Raw genomic sequence first — 13636 nt, forward strand, 5'->3', positions numbered from 1 at the left:
TCTCCCACAGACCACCAAAGTTTATTCTCTGATGAAACCATCGCCGTATTGCAGCTAAGATGAGTTAGTCCTGTCGGTCAGAAAAACCGTCATTTGGTGAAAAGGTGAGCAGAGGAGAAGAGGAAAATGGAGAAGGATGGGTTTCCCTAAAAAAAGAACTACTTTTCCTCCCATTTTCCATGAGCAGGGGGAGGGGGAGGGGGACATTCCTCTCATTCTGCAGGCCAGGCGGGGGGGAGAACTTCCTGTCTCAGCTCTGGACCGCTTCTTTCTTACGGTAAAACATGAAACTAACGGGGAAATAAGAAGATCTGTGGCCGAACATGAGCTCCTTTTCCCGGGGGAAGGATTAAAAGTTGAAGGGAGGATATGGAGCGGACGGTGGCGGAAAGTTTTCAGAGTTTGAGGAGTTTTTCTTCTGCAGAGAGCCTTCAGACCCGCAGCAGACCAAAGAAAACCCAGGAAAGAGGACAGCAGACCGTCCCCGAGGTGAGTCTGGCTCTAAAACACAGCAGAAACTCAGAGATTAGCGCCGTTAGAGTCCAGTCTGTCTTTATTTATGCGGAGAAGGAGGACAAAGCGGTTAGCTGACAGTCAGGGGAGGTCCCGGAGTCAGGGAGTCATGTGTTTACCTTCATGTGTTCATCAGGAACAGACCAATGACAGGCTGCTGGCTGTCACACACATGTTTAGACCCAGCAGGCAGACCGAGGGCCTGTGGACCAGTCCGGGTGTCTGGTGTTAGACCAGGGCCGGTTCTAGCTTTGTGGGGGCCCTAGTTTGCCAAACTACGTTGGAGAGATTCCTAATCCATGATCCACAAACATGCTGGTGATGCATGCATGATAACCTCTACTATTAAAGCGAAACACATGAAGTCTAATAACAAGGAAGACAAAATCCTCTAAATGTCAGTAAATTAAACACATTTGAGTGTTTTTACTTTAAAATCCAGAACAGGACTGATGTCGCTCTAACTAGCATTCATCCAGGCTAGCTGAGGACAAATAACCTGTTACTGTGACCAGTTAACAGGAAATGGATCTGCCAGAAAATACCCAGTCATTCCCCAGTACCTGCTGGTGAACGTCACTGCGTGACAGTGGAGTTTAACCATTCTGACTGAATGTAGCCTCAAAAACGCTTCAACAGCTCATCACTGCAGCTTATTACCCTACTTTTATTTTCAAGCATCAGCAGTCAGGGTTAAAGGTCATCTTCATTCTCCTCAGATGAGGCTGAACATTCAGCTTTAGGCCCCCTAGTGGTTCGTGGGGCCCCGTGCATTTGCATAGTCCACATAAAGCAATATGGCCCTGTATTAGGCCAACTTTGTTCCTGTCTGCAGGGACGTTAGACCCAGACCAAGGTCTGCAGGGACGTTAGACCTAGAAAGAGGTCTGCAGGGATGTTAGACCCAGACCCAGGTCTGTCTGTAGGGACGTTAGACCCAGACCAAGGTCTGACTATGGGGACTTGAGACCCAGACCTAGGTCTGCAGGGACGTTGAACCCAGACCCAGGTCTGTCTGAAGGGACATTAGACCCAGACCCAGGTCTGTCTGCATGGAATAAGACCCAGACCCAGGTCTGCAGGGACGTTAGACCCAGACCGAGGTCTGCAGGGACGTTAGACCAAGACCCAGGTTTGCAGGGACGTTAGACCAAGACCGAAGTCTGCAGGGACGTTAGACCCAGCCCCAGGTCTGTCTGCAGGGATGTTAGACCCAGACCCAGGTTTGCAGGGACATTAGAGCCAGACTCAGGTCTGTCTGCAGGGACGTTAGACCCAGACCCAGGTTTGCAGGGACATTAGAGCCAGACTCAGGTCTGTCTGCAGGGACGTTAGACCCAGACCCAGGTTTGCAGGGACGTTAGACCAAGACCGAAGTCTGCAGGGACGTTAGACCCAGCCCCAGGTCTGTCTGCAGGGATGTTAGACCCAGACCCAGGTTTGCAGGGACATTAGAGCCAGACCCAGGTCGGTCTGAAGGGACATTAGACGCAGACCCAGCTCTGCAGGGACGTTAGACCCAGACCAAGGTCTGCAGGGACGTTAGACCTAGAAAGAGGTCTGCAGGGACGTTAGACCTAGAAAGAGGTCTGCAGGGATGTTAGACCCAGACCCAGGTCTGTCTGTAGGGACGTTAGACCCAGACCAAGGTCTGACTATGGGGACTTGAGACCCAGACCTAGGTCTGCAGGGACGTTGAACCCAGACCCAGGTATGTCTGAAGGGACATTAGACCCAGACCCAGGTCTGTCTGCATGGAATAAGACCCAGACCCAGGTCTGCAGGGACGTTAGACCCAGACCGAGGTCTGCAGGGACATTAGAGCCAGACTCAGGTCTGTCTGCAGGGACGTTAGACCCAGACCCAGGTTTGCAGGGACGTTAGACCAAGACCGAAGTCTGCAGGGACGTTAGACCCAGCCCCAGGTCTGTCTGCAGGGATGTTAGACCCAGACCCAGGTCTGTCTGTAGGGACGTTAGACCCAGACCAAGGTCTGTCTGCTAGGCATAAGACCCAGACCCAGGTCTGCAGGGACGTTAGTCCCGGACCCAGGTCTGTCTGCAGGGATGTTTGACCACGGCCCAGGTCTGCAGGGACTTTAGACCCAGACCCAGGTCTGCAGGGACGTTAGACCCAGAACCAGGTCTGTCTGCAGGGCATAAGACCCAGACCCAGGTCTGCAGGGACGTTAGACCAAGACCCAGGTCTTTCTGCAGGGATGTTTGACCACGGCCCAGGTCTGCAGGGACTTTAGACCCAGACCCAGGTCTGCAGGGACGTTAGACCCAGACCCAGGTCTGCAGGGACGTTAGACCCAGACCCAGGTCTGTCTGCAGGGCATAAGACCCAGACCCAGGTCTGCAGGGACGTTAGACCAAGACCCAGGTCTCTCTGCAGTGACGTTAGTCCTGGACCCAGGTCTGCAGGGAAGTTAGACCCAGACCCAGGTCTGCAGGGACGTAAGAACCAAACCCAGGTCTGTCTGCAGGGATGTTAGACCCAGACCCAGGTCTGTCTGCAGGGACGTTAGACCCAGACCCAGGTTTGTAGGGACGTTAGACCTAGACCCAGGTCTGTCTGCAGGGACGTTAGACCCAGACCCACATCTGTCTGCAGGGCATAAGACCCAGACCCAGGTCTGCAGGGACGTTTGACCCAGATCGAGGTCTGCAGGGACGTCAGAGCCAGACCCAGGTCTGTCTGCAGGGACGTTAGACCCAGACCCAGGTTTGCAGGGACGTTAGAGCCAGACCCAGGTCTGTCTGAAGGGACATTAGACCCAGACCCAGGTCTGCAGGGATGTTAGACCCAGACCAAGGTCTGTCTGCAGGGCATAAGTCCCAGACCCAGGTCTGCAGGGACGTTAGACACAGACCCAGGTCTCTCTGCAGGGACGTTAGTCCTGGACCCAAGTCTGCAGGGACGTTAGACCCAGACCCAGGTCTGCAGGGACGTTAGACCCAAACCCAGGTCTTTCTGCAGGGATGTTAGACCCAGACCCAGGTCTGTCTGCAGGGATGTTAGACCAAGGCCGAGGTCTGCAGGGACTTTAGACCCAGACTCAGGTCTGTCTGCAGTGCATTAGACCCAGACCCAGGTCTGCAGGGATGTTAGACCCAGACCCAGGTCTGTCTGCAGGGCATAAGACCCAGACCCAGGTCTGCAGGGATGTTGGACCCAGACCCAGGTCTACAGGGACGTTAGACCGAGACCCAGGTCTGTCTGCAGGGAAATTAGACCCAGACTGAGGTCTGCAGGGACGTTAGACCCCAGCCGAGGTCTGTCCACCGGGACGTTCAACCCAGGCCGAGGTACGTCCACAGGGACGTTAGACCCAGGCCGAGGTCCGTCCACCGGGACGTTAGACCCAGACCAAGGTATGAAGGAGCTTTAGACCCAGACCCAGGTGTGCAGGGACATTAGACCCAGGCCGAGGTCCCTCAGCTGGGACGTAGGACCCAGACTGAAGTCCGTCCGCAGGGAAGTTAAACCCAGACTGAGGTCTGCAGGGACATTAAACCCAGACCGAGGTCCGTCTGCTGGGACGTTAGACCCAGACTGAGGTCTGCAGGGATGTTGGACCCAGACCGAGGTCTGCAGGGACATTAAACCCAGACCGAGGTCCGTCTGCTGGGACGTTAGACCCAGACTGAGGTCTGCAGGGATGTTGGACCCAGACCGAGGTCTGCAGGGATGTTAGACCCAGACCCAGGTCTGTCTGTATGGACTTTAGACCCAGACCAAGGTCTGACTATGGGGACTTGAGACCCAGACCTAGGTCTGCAGGGACGTTAAACCCAGACCCAGGGCTGTCTGAAGGGACATTAGACCCAGACCCAGGTCTGTCTGCATGGAATAAGACCCAGACCCAGGTCTGCAGGGACGTTAGACCCAGACCGAGGTCTGCAGGGACATTAGAGCCAGACTCAGGTCTGTCTGCAGGGATGTTAGACCCAGACCCAGGTTTGCAGGGACGTTAGACCCAGACCGAAGTCTGCAGGGACGTTATACCCAGCCCCAGGTCTGTCTGCAGGGCATAAGACCCAGACCCAGGTTTGCAGGGACATTAGAGCCAGACCCAGGTCGGTCTGAAGGGACATTAGACGCAGACCCAGCTCTGCAGGGACGTTAGACCCAGACCAAGGTCTGCAGGGACGTTAGACCTAGAAAGAGGTCTGCAGGGACGTTAGACCTAGAAAGAGGTCTGCAGGGATGTTAGACCCAGACCCAGGTCTGTCTGTAGGGACGTTAGACCCAGACCAAGGTCTGACTATGGGGACTTGAGACCCAGACCTAGGTCTGCAGGGACGTTGAACCCAGACCCAGGTATGTCTGAAGGGACATTAGACCCAGACCCAGGTCTGTCTGCATGGAATAAGACCCAGACCCAGGTCTGCAGGGACGTTAGACCCAGACCGAGGTCTGCAGGGACATTAGAGCCAGACTCAGGTCTGTCTGCAGGGACGTTAGACCCAGACCCAGGTTTGCAGGGACGTTAGACCAAGACCGAAGTCTGCAGGGACGTTAGACCCAGCCCCAGGTCTGTCTGCAGGGATGTTAGACCCAGACCCAGGTCTGTCTGTAGGGACGTTAGACCCAGACCAAGGTCTGTCTGCTAGGCAGAAGACCCAGACCCAGGTCTGCAGGGACGTTAGTCCCGGACCCAGGTCTGTCTGCAGGGATGTTTGACCACGGCCCAGGTCTGCAGGGACTTTAGACCCAGACCCAGGTCTGCAGGGACGTTAGACCCAGAACCAGGTCTGTCTGCAGGGCATAAGACCCAGACCCAGGTCTGCAGGGACGTTAGACCAAGACCCAGGTCTTTCTGCAGGGATGTTTGACCACGGCCCAGGTCTGCAGGGACTTTAGACCCAGACCCAGGTCTGCAGGGACGTTAGACCCAGACCCAGGTCTGCAGGGACGTTAGACCCAGACCCAGGTCTGTCTGCAGGGCATAAGACCCAGACCCAGGTCTGCAGGGACGTTAGACCAAGACCCAGGTCTCTGCAGTGACGTTAGTCCTGGACCCAGGTCTGCAGGGAAGTTAGACCCAGACCCAGGTCTGCAGGGACGTAAGAACCAAACCCAGGTCTGTCTGCAGGGATGTTAGACCCAGACCCAGGTCTGTCTGCAGGGACGTTAGACCCAGACCCAGGTTTGTAGGGACGTTAGACCTAGACCCAGGTCTGTCTGCAGGGACGTTAGACCCAGACCCACATCTGTCTGCAGGGCATAAGACCCAGACCCAGGTCTGCAGGGACGTTTGACCCAGATCGAGGTCTGCAGGGACGTCAGAGCCAGACCCAGGTCTGTCTGCAGGGACGTTAGACCCAGACCCAGGTTTGCAGGGACGTTAGAGCCAGACCCAGGTCTGTCTGAAGGGACATTAGACCCAGACCCAGGTCTGCAGGGATGTTAGACCCAGACCAAGGTCTGTCTGCAGGGCATAAGTCCCAGACCCAGGTCTGCAGGGACGTTAGACACAGACCCAGGTCTCTCTGCAGGGACGTTAGTCCTGGACCCAAGTCTGCAGGGACGTTAGACCCAGACCCAGGTCTGCAGGGACGTTAGACCCAAACCCAGGTCTTTCTGCAGGGATGTTAGACCCAGACCCAGGTCTGTCTGCAGGGATGTTAGACCAAGGCCGAGGTCTGCAGGGACTTTAGACCCAGACTCAGGTCTGTCTGCAGTGCATTAGACCCAGACCCAGGTCTGCAGGGATGTTAGACCCAGACCCAGGTCTGTCTGCAGGGCATAAGACCCAGACCCAGGTCTGCAGGGATGTTGGACCCAGACCCAGGTCTACAGGGACGTTAGACCGAGACCCAGGTCTGTCTGCAGGGAAATTAGACCCAGACTGAGGTCTGCAGGGACGTTAGACCCCAGCCGAGGTCTGTCCACCGGGACGTTCAACCCAGGCCGAGGTACGTCCACAGGGACGTTAGACCCAGGCCGAGGTCCGTCCACCGGGACGTTAGACCCAGACCAAGGTATGAAGGAGCTTTAGACCCAGACCCAGGTGTGCAGGGACATTAGACCCAGGCCGAGGTCCCTCAGCTGGGACGTAGGACCCAGACTGAAGTCCGTCCGCAGGGAAGTTAAACCCAGACTGAGGTCTGCAGGGACATTAAACCCAGACCGAGGTCCGTCTGCTGGGACGTTAGACCCAGACTGAGGTCTGCAGGGATGTTGGACCCAGACCGAGGTCTGCAGGGACATTAAACCCAGACCGAGGTCCGTCTGCTGGGACGTTAGACCCAGACTGAGGTCTGCAGGGATGTTAGACCCAGACCCAGGTCTGTCTGTATGGACTTTAGACCCAGACCAAGGTCTGACTATGGGGACTTGAGACCCAGACCTAGGTCTGCAGGGACGTTAAACCCAGACCCAGGGCTGTCTGAAGGGACATTAGACCCAGACCCAGGTCTGTCTGCATGGAATAAGACCCAGACCCAGGTCTGCAGGGACGTTAGACCCAGACCGAGGTCTGCAGGGACATTAGAGCCAGACTCAGGTCTGTCTGCAGGGATGTTAGACCCAGACCCAGGTTTGCAGGGACGTTAGACCCAGACCGAAGTCTGCAGGGACGTTATACCCAGCCCCAGGTCTGTCTGCAGGGCATAAGACCCAGACCCAGGTCTGCAGGGACGTTAGTCCCAGACCCAGGTCTGCAGGGACATAAGAACCAAACCAAGGCCTGTCTGCAGGGATGTTAGACCCAGACCCAGGTCTGTCTGCAGGGATGTTTGACCATGGCCCAGGTCTGCAGGGACTTTAGACCCAGACCCAGGTCTGCAGGGATGTTAGACCCAGACCCAGGTCTGTCTGCAGGGCATAAGACCCAGACCCAGGTCTGCAGGGACGTTAGACCAAGACCCAGGTCTCTCTGCAGTGACGTTAGTCCTGGACCCAGGTCTGCAGGGAAGTTAGACCCAGACCCAGGTCTGCAGGGACGTAAGAACCAAACCCAGGTCTGTCTGCAGGGATGTTAGACCCAGGTTCTTGCTGCAGAGACGTTAGACCCAGACCCAGGTCCGTCTGCAGGGACGTTAGACCCAGACCCAGGTTTGCAGGGACGTTAGACCTAGACCCAGGTCTGTCTGAAGGGATGTTAGACCCAGACCCAGATCTGTCTGCAGGGCATAAGACCCAGACCCAGGTCTGCAGGGACGTTTGACCCAGATCGAGGTCTGCAGGGACGTCAGAGCCAGACCCAGGTCTGTCTGCAGGGACGTTAGACCCAGACCCAGGTTTGCAGGGACGTTAGAGCCGGACCCAGGTCTGTCTGAAGGGACGTTAGACCCAGACCCAGGTCTGCAGGGATGTTAGACCCAGACCAAGGTCTGTCTGCAGGGCATAAGACCCAGACCCAGGTCTGCAGGGACGTTAGACACAGACCCAGGTCTCTCTGCAGGGACGTTAGTCCTGGACCCAAGTCTGCAGGGACGTTAGACCCAGACCCAGGTCTGCAGGGACGTTAGACCCAAACCCAGGTCTTTCTGCAGGGATGTTAGACCCAGACCCAGGTCTGTCTGCAGGGACGTTAGACCAAGGCCGAGGTCTGCAAGGACTTTAGACCCAGACCCAGGTCTGTCTGCAGGGCATAAGACCCAGACCCAGGTCTGCAGGGATGTTCGACCCAGACCCAGGTCTGTCTGCAGGGCATAAGACCCAGACCCAGGTCTGCAGGGATGTTGGACCCAGACCCAGGTCTGCAGGGACATTAGACCCAGACCCAGGTCTGTCTGCAGGGAAATTAGACCCAGACTGAGGTCTGCAGGGACGTTAGACCCCAGCCGAGGTCTGTCCACAGGGACGTTCGACCCTGGCCGAGGTCCGTCCACCGGGACGTTAGACCCAGACCCAGGTGTGCAGGGACATTAGACCCAGGCCGAGGTCCCTCAGCTGGGACGTAGGACCCAGGCTGAAGTCCATCCGCAAGGAAGTTAAACCCAGACTGAGGTCTGCAGGGATGTTAGACCCAGACCGAGGTCCGTCTGTAGGGATGTTAGACCCAGACTGAGGTCTGCAGGGATGTTGGACCCAGACCCAGGTCTGCAGGGATGTTAGACCCAGACCCAGGTCTGTCTGTAGGGACGTTAGACCCAGACCAAGGTCTGACTATGGGGACTTGAGACCCAGACCTAGGTCTGCAGGGACGTTAAACCCAGACCCAGGGCTGTCTGAAGGGACATTAGACCCAGACCCAGGTCTGTCTGCATGGAATAAGACCCAGACCCAGGTCTGCAGGGACGTTAGACCCAGACCGAGGTCTGCAGGGACATTAGAGCCAGACTCAGGTCTGTCTGCAGGGACATTAGACCCAGACCCAGGTTTGCAGGGACGTTAGACCAAGACCGAAGTCTGCAGGGACGTTAGACCCAGCCCCAGGGCTGTCTGAAGGGACATTAGACCCAGACCCAGGTCTGTCTGAAGGGACATTAGACCCAGACCCAGCTCTGCAGGGACGTTAGACCCAGACCAAGGTCTGTCTGCTGGGCATAAGACCCAGACCCAGGTCTGCAGGGACGTTAGTCCCAGACCCAGGTCTGTCTGCAGGGCATAAGACCCAGACCCAGGCCTGTCTGCAGGGATGTAAGACCCAGACCCAGGTCTGTCTGCAGGGATGTTTGACCACGGCCCAGGTCTGCAGGGACTTTAGACCCAGACCCAGGTCTGCAGGGACGTTAGACCCAGACCCAGGTCTGTCTGCAGGGCATAAGACCCAGACCCAGGTCTGCAGGGACATTAGACCAAGACCAAGCTCTGTCTGCAGGGATGTTTGACCACGGCCCAGGTCTGCAGGGACTTTAGACCCAGACCCAGGTCTGTCTGCAGGGCATTAGACCCAGAACCAGGTCTGTCTGCAGGGCATAAGACCCAGACCCAGGTCTCTCTGCAGTGACGTTAGTCCTGGACCCAGGTCTGCAGGGACGTTAGACCCAGACCCAGGTCTGCAGGGACGTAAGAACCAAACCCAGGTCTGTCTGCAGGGATGTTAGACCCAGACCCAGGTTTGCAGGGACGTTAGACCTAGACCCAGGTCTGTCTGCAGGGCATAAGACCCAGACCCAGGTCTGCAGGAATGTTCGACCCAGATCGAGGTCTGCACGGACGTCAGAGCCAGACCCAGGTCTGTCTGCAGGGACGTTAGACCCAGACCCAGGTTTGCAGGGACGTTAGAGCCAGACCCAGGTCTGTCTGAAGGGAAGTTAGACCCAGACCCAGGTCTGCAGGGATGTTAGACCCAGACCAAGGTCTGTCTGCAGGGCATAAGACCCAGACCCAGGTCTGTCTGCAGGGACGTTAGACCAAGGCCGAGGTCTGCAGGGGCTTTAGACCCAGACCCAGGTCTGTCTGCAGGGACGTTAGACACAGACCCAGGTCTCTCTGCAGGGACGTTAGTCCTGGACCCAAGTCTGCAGGGACGTTAGACCCAGACCCAGGTCTGCAGGGACGTTAGACCCAAACCCAGGTCTTTCTGCAGGGATGTTAGACCCAGACCCAGGTCTGTCTGCAGGGCATTAGACCCAGACCAAGGCCGAGGTCTGCAGGGACTTTAGACCCAGAACCAGGTCTGTCTGCAGGGCATAAGACCCAGACCCAGGTCTGCAGGGATGTTAGACCAAGACCCAGGTCTGTCTGCAGGGCATAAGACCCAGACCGAGGTCTGCAGGGACGTTAGACCAAGACCCAGGTCTGTCTGCAGGGCATAAGACCCAGACCCAGGTCTGCAGGGACGTTAGACCAAGACCCAGGTCTGTCTGCAGGGCATAAGACCCAAACCCAGGTCTGCAGGGATGTTAGACCAAGACCCAGGTCTGTCTGCAGGGCATAAGACCCAGACCCAGGTCTGCAGGGATGTTAGACCAAGACCCAGGTCTGTCTGCAGGGCATAAGACCCAGACCGAGGTCTGCAGGGATGTTAGACCAAGACCCAGGTCTGTCTGCAGGGATTAGACCCAGACCCAGGTCTGCAGGGACGTTAGACCAAGACCCAGGTCTCTCTGCAGTTACGTTAGTCCTGGACCCAGGTCTGCAGGGACGTTAGACCCAGACCCAGGTCTGCAGGGACGTAAGAACCAAACCCAGGTCTGTCTGAAGGGATGTTAGACCCAGGTTCTTGCTGCAGAGACGTTCGACCCAGACCCAGGTCTGTCTGCAGGGACGTTAGACCCAGACCCAGGTTTGCAGGGATGTTAGAGCCAGACCCAGGTCTGTCTGAAGGGAAGTTAGACCCAGACCCAGGTCTGCAGGGATGTTAGACCCAGACCAAGGTCTGTCTGCAGGGCATAAGACCCAGACCCAGGTCTGTCTGCAGGGACGTTAGACCCAGACTGAGCTCTACTAAGGTCCTCAGACTTCAGCTTCTTCTGTTTGCTTTAATTTAGGCCAGGGTTGGGGGTTGGGGGATGGGGGGGGTCATTGTGTCACGGCTGATGAAATTCAGCAGCTTTCTCTGAGAATGTGAATGTGCACACTGTTATGAGCTGTAATCTGCTTAATCTCAGAATTTATCCCGGTGTTTACACTGAAATGGGGGGGGGGGGGGTACCAGAAGCTAGTGGTTCTCCACAGTTCTGACCTCCTCGTGATCGGAATCATGACCCCAGTCTCTCAGAAATGTTGGACTCCTTCATGACAGATGAACCAATCAGGAGACGGAACAGAAACAGGGGAAAACAGATCCTTCTGGGAACTGTGGGAGTAGACACAGGCCACTGTTGATCTGACGCTGTTCTACATGTTCTCATCCAGCTTTATTATCTGGAGGACGAGCAGACAGCAGTCCAGGTTTAGAGCCACACAGGCACACACTGACCCACTGAGGACGCTTCCACTCTGGGCCCTGACCCTCCAGCTGACAACCCTCCACAGACTAAAGCAGGGCTGTCACACCCAGCCACAGACGGGGCCGGATTCTGAATTAAGGTCTAACCTGAGGGCCTAACAGCGTTTAACCAAACAGTCAGTCTCACTTTCAGCAGTAATGCAGTTATGCTGCACTGTTGAGAAATGATTTTGAGATTAAAAAGTCAAAATGAAGAGTTAAAAGGCTCAAAATCTGAGATAACAAGTCAAACTCATTAGTTCCAAAGGTCAAAACACAAATTTAAATGTTAAAATAATGATTTTAAAAGTCAAATATATAAACGACAGTCAAAATCATGTCTTTAAGACAAAATATGACTTAAAATTTAAACTGGTGGACCCAAAAGGTCAACAAAATGAGATGAAGGTGGAAACAAAGTGCAAAGGTCAAAATATTAGATGATGTCAAAATTTTAAGTTGGAAAGGTCAAAATATCAGACAAAAAGTCAAAATAATAAAGGTAAAAATGTCAAAATACAACAAGTCTAAATAATAGATTGAAGTTGTAATTATGCAAAATTGATCATATGATATGAAAACTCATGCTTTTCTTTTTGTCTAATTGTTTTTACTGTTCATGTTTAATGGATATAAATCTGTAGTTTTTCTGTTATATTCTCTCTAATAATCAGAGCTGTGTCTCTGTTGTAGTTCATGTTTAATGGTTATAAATCTGTAGTTTTTCTGTTATATTCTCTCTAATAATCAGAGCTGTGTCTCTGTTGTAGTTCATGTTTAATGGATATAAATCTGTAGTTTTTCTGTTATATTCTCTCTAATAATCAGAGCTGTGTCTCTGTTGTAGTTCATGTTTAATGGTTATAAATCTGTAGTTTTTCTGTTATATTCTCTCTAATAATCAGAGCTGTGTCTCTGTTGTAGTTCATGTTTAATGGATATAAATCTGTAGTTTTTCTGTTATATTCTCTCTAATAATCAGAGCTGTGTCTCTGTTGTAGTTCATGTTTAATGGATATAAATCTGTAGTTTTTCTGGCAGTCTCATCATGAGTGTGCTTGCTTCGTTATCGAGGAAATGACGACAACAGTGTGAGCTCTGACGTGTTTCATTCTCAGCTCAAACATTTAAATTGAAGCAGCATGAACAATACCAAACCTGCAATTTCTACATTAGTGCTTTCAAAATAACTGACTAATATACAAATGATCAGAATCCTGTTAGAGAATGAAGATTGCCCAAAGGTCAGTGGTGGCTCTGTTACAATCTTCAAGGCCTTTCTGCAGCTTTTTTTGTAAATACTTTAATAATCACTGTCTACATGGGGTTATGTGATTGCATCAGCATTGTTCATGCACTCATCTCCAGCCCAGCTCAGCATGCCTCTTAGAAACTGTCACAGTGTAGAAAGGCCAGGGGAGGGCGCTCTAGAGCCATAAATAACAAAGGTAAACCTCACAGATACATGTGGAATAACACACAATATAAACGGTGTTACTCAACCCTGCTCAAACAAAGGGGCAAAACCTGGAAAAAAGTGGCAAAAATGCACAAGAAGAAGTGACAAAAGTAGCCTTAAAGCAGTAAAAATGGATTCAAAGTGGCAAAAAAATGCAAGAAAATGCAATGAAAATATACAGAGGAAAAATAAAGGTTGACGATTAAAGCCAAGCGTGGGAAACAGATGGATTCACGTGACTGTGACTGTTCTAAGGTTTCTTAGACGTTGAGGATCACTGACTTAAAGTCAACTTTTCAGTAAATACTTTTTACTTTTACTTGAGTATTTTTATAACCAGTAATGTTACTTTTAACCAGGGTCAATGGAGGTGTACTCTTCCACTTCTGGTTAGAACTGGGCCCCTGGGGGGGTCTGGGGGTTTGGGCCCTAACCCTAACCCCCGTCCTCCCTCATACATCCATGATGTGCAGGTGACCCTACAGATGTAGCTCAGTTCTATATAATCAGCCTATGCAGCTAGTATGTGTGGTCACAACCATCCCCTCACACAGGCTTTAAAAACACACACACACACACCAGTCTGTCAGCTGAGCAGCAGATGATGTTTTCTGAAAAGTCCGAGAACTTCCTCAGCGTCTGATGATTGCATAACAGGAACGACCACGTTACATAAGCTTTGATTTTTGATCTAAAAGACCATTCTTCTACGGTTTGAAACTCTGCTGCTCCTAACCTTTGTTCAGGTCTAGACAAAAGGAGACCGATCCCAGCAGTGTGTTGTAGTTAAGTGGAGGTCGATGCGTCCATCATTAGTCTGTCAGTTCTTCCAG

The 13636-nt window shown here is 53.4% G+C and overlaps 1 protein-coding gene across 2 annotated transcripts in view; it reads left to right on the forward strand.

Annotated features, from left to right (window-relative positions):
- The first annotated feature begins 241 nt into the window (after nt 1-241).
- Nucleotides 242-13636, forward strand: part of amot (angiomotin) — a 66217-nt gene continuing 52822 nt past the window's right edge. For both annotated transcript variants that reach the window (XM_041801917.1, XM_041801918.1), the window contains exon 1: nt 242-489. The gene's annotated coding sequence lies outside the window, so the exon portion shown is untranslated. The remainder of the gene's footprint in view (nt 490-13636) is intronic.

The sequence above is a fragment of the Cheilinus undulatus genome, linkage group 12, assembly GCF_018320785.1.
Source record: "Cheilinus undulatus linkage group 12, ASM1832078v1, whole genome shotgun sequence".
Lineage (NCBI taxonomy): Eukaryota > Metazoa > Chordata > Actinopteri > Labriformes > Labridae > Cheilinus > Cheilinus undulatus.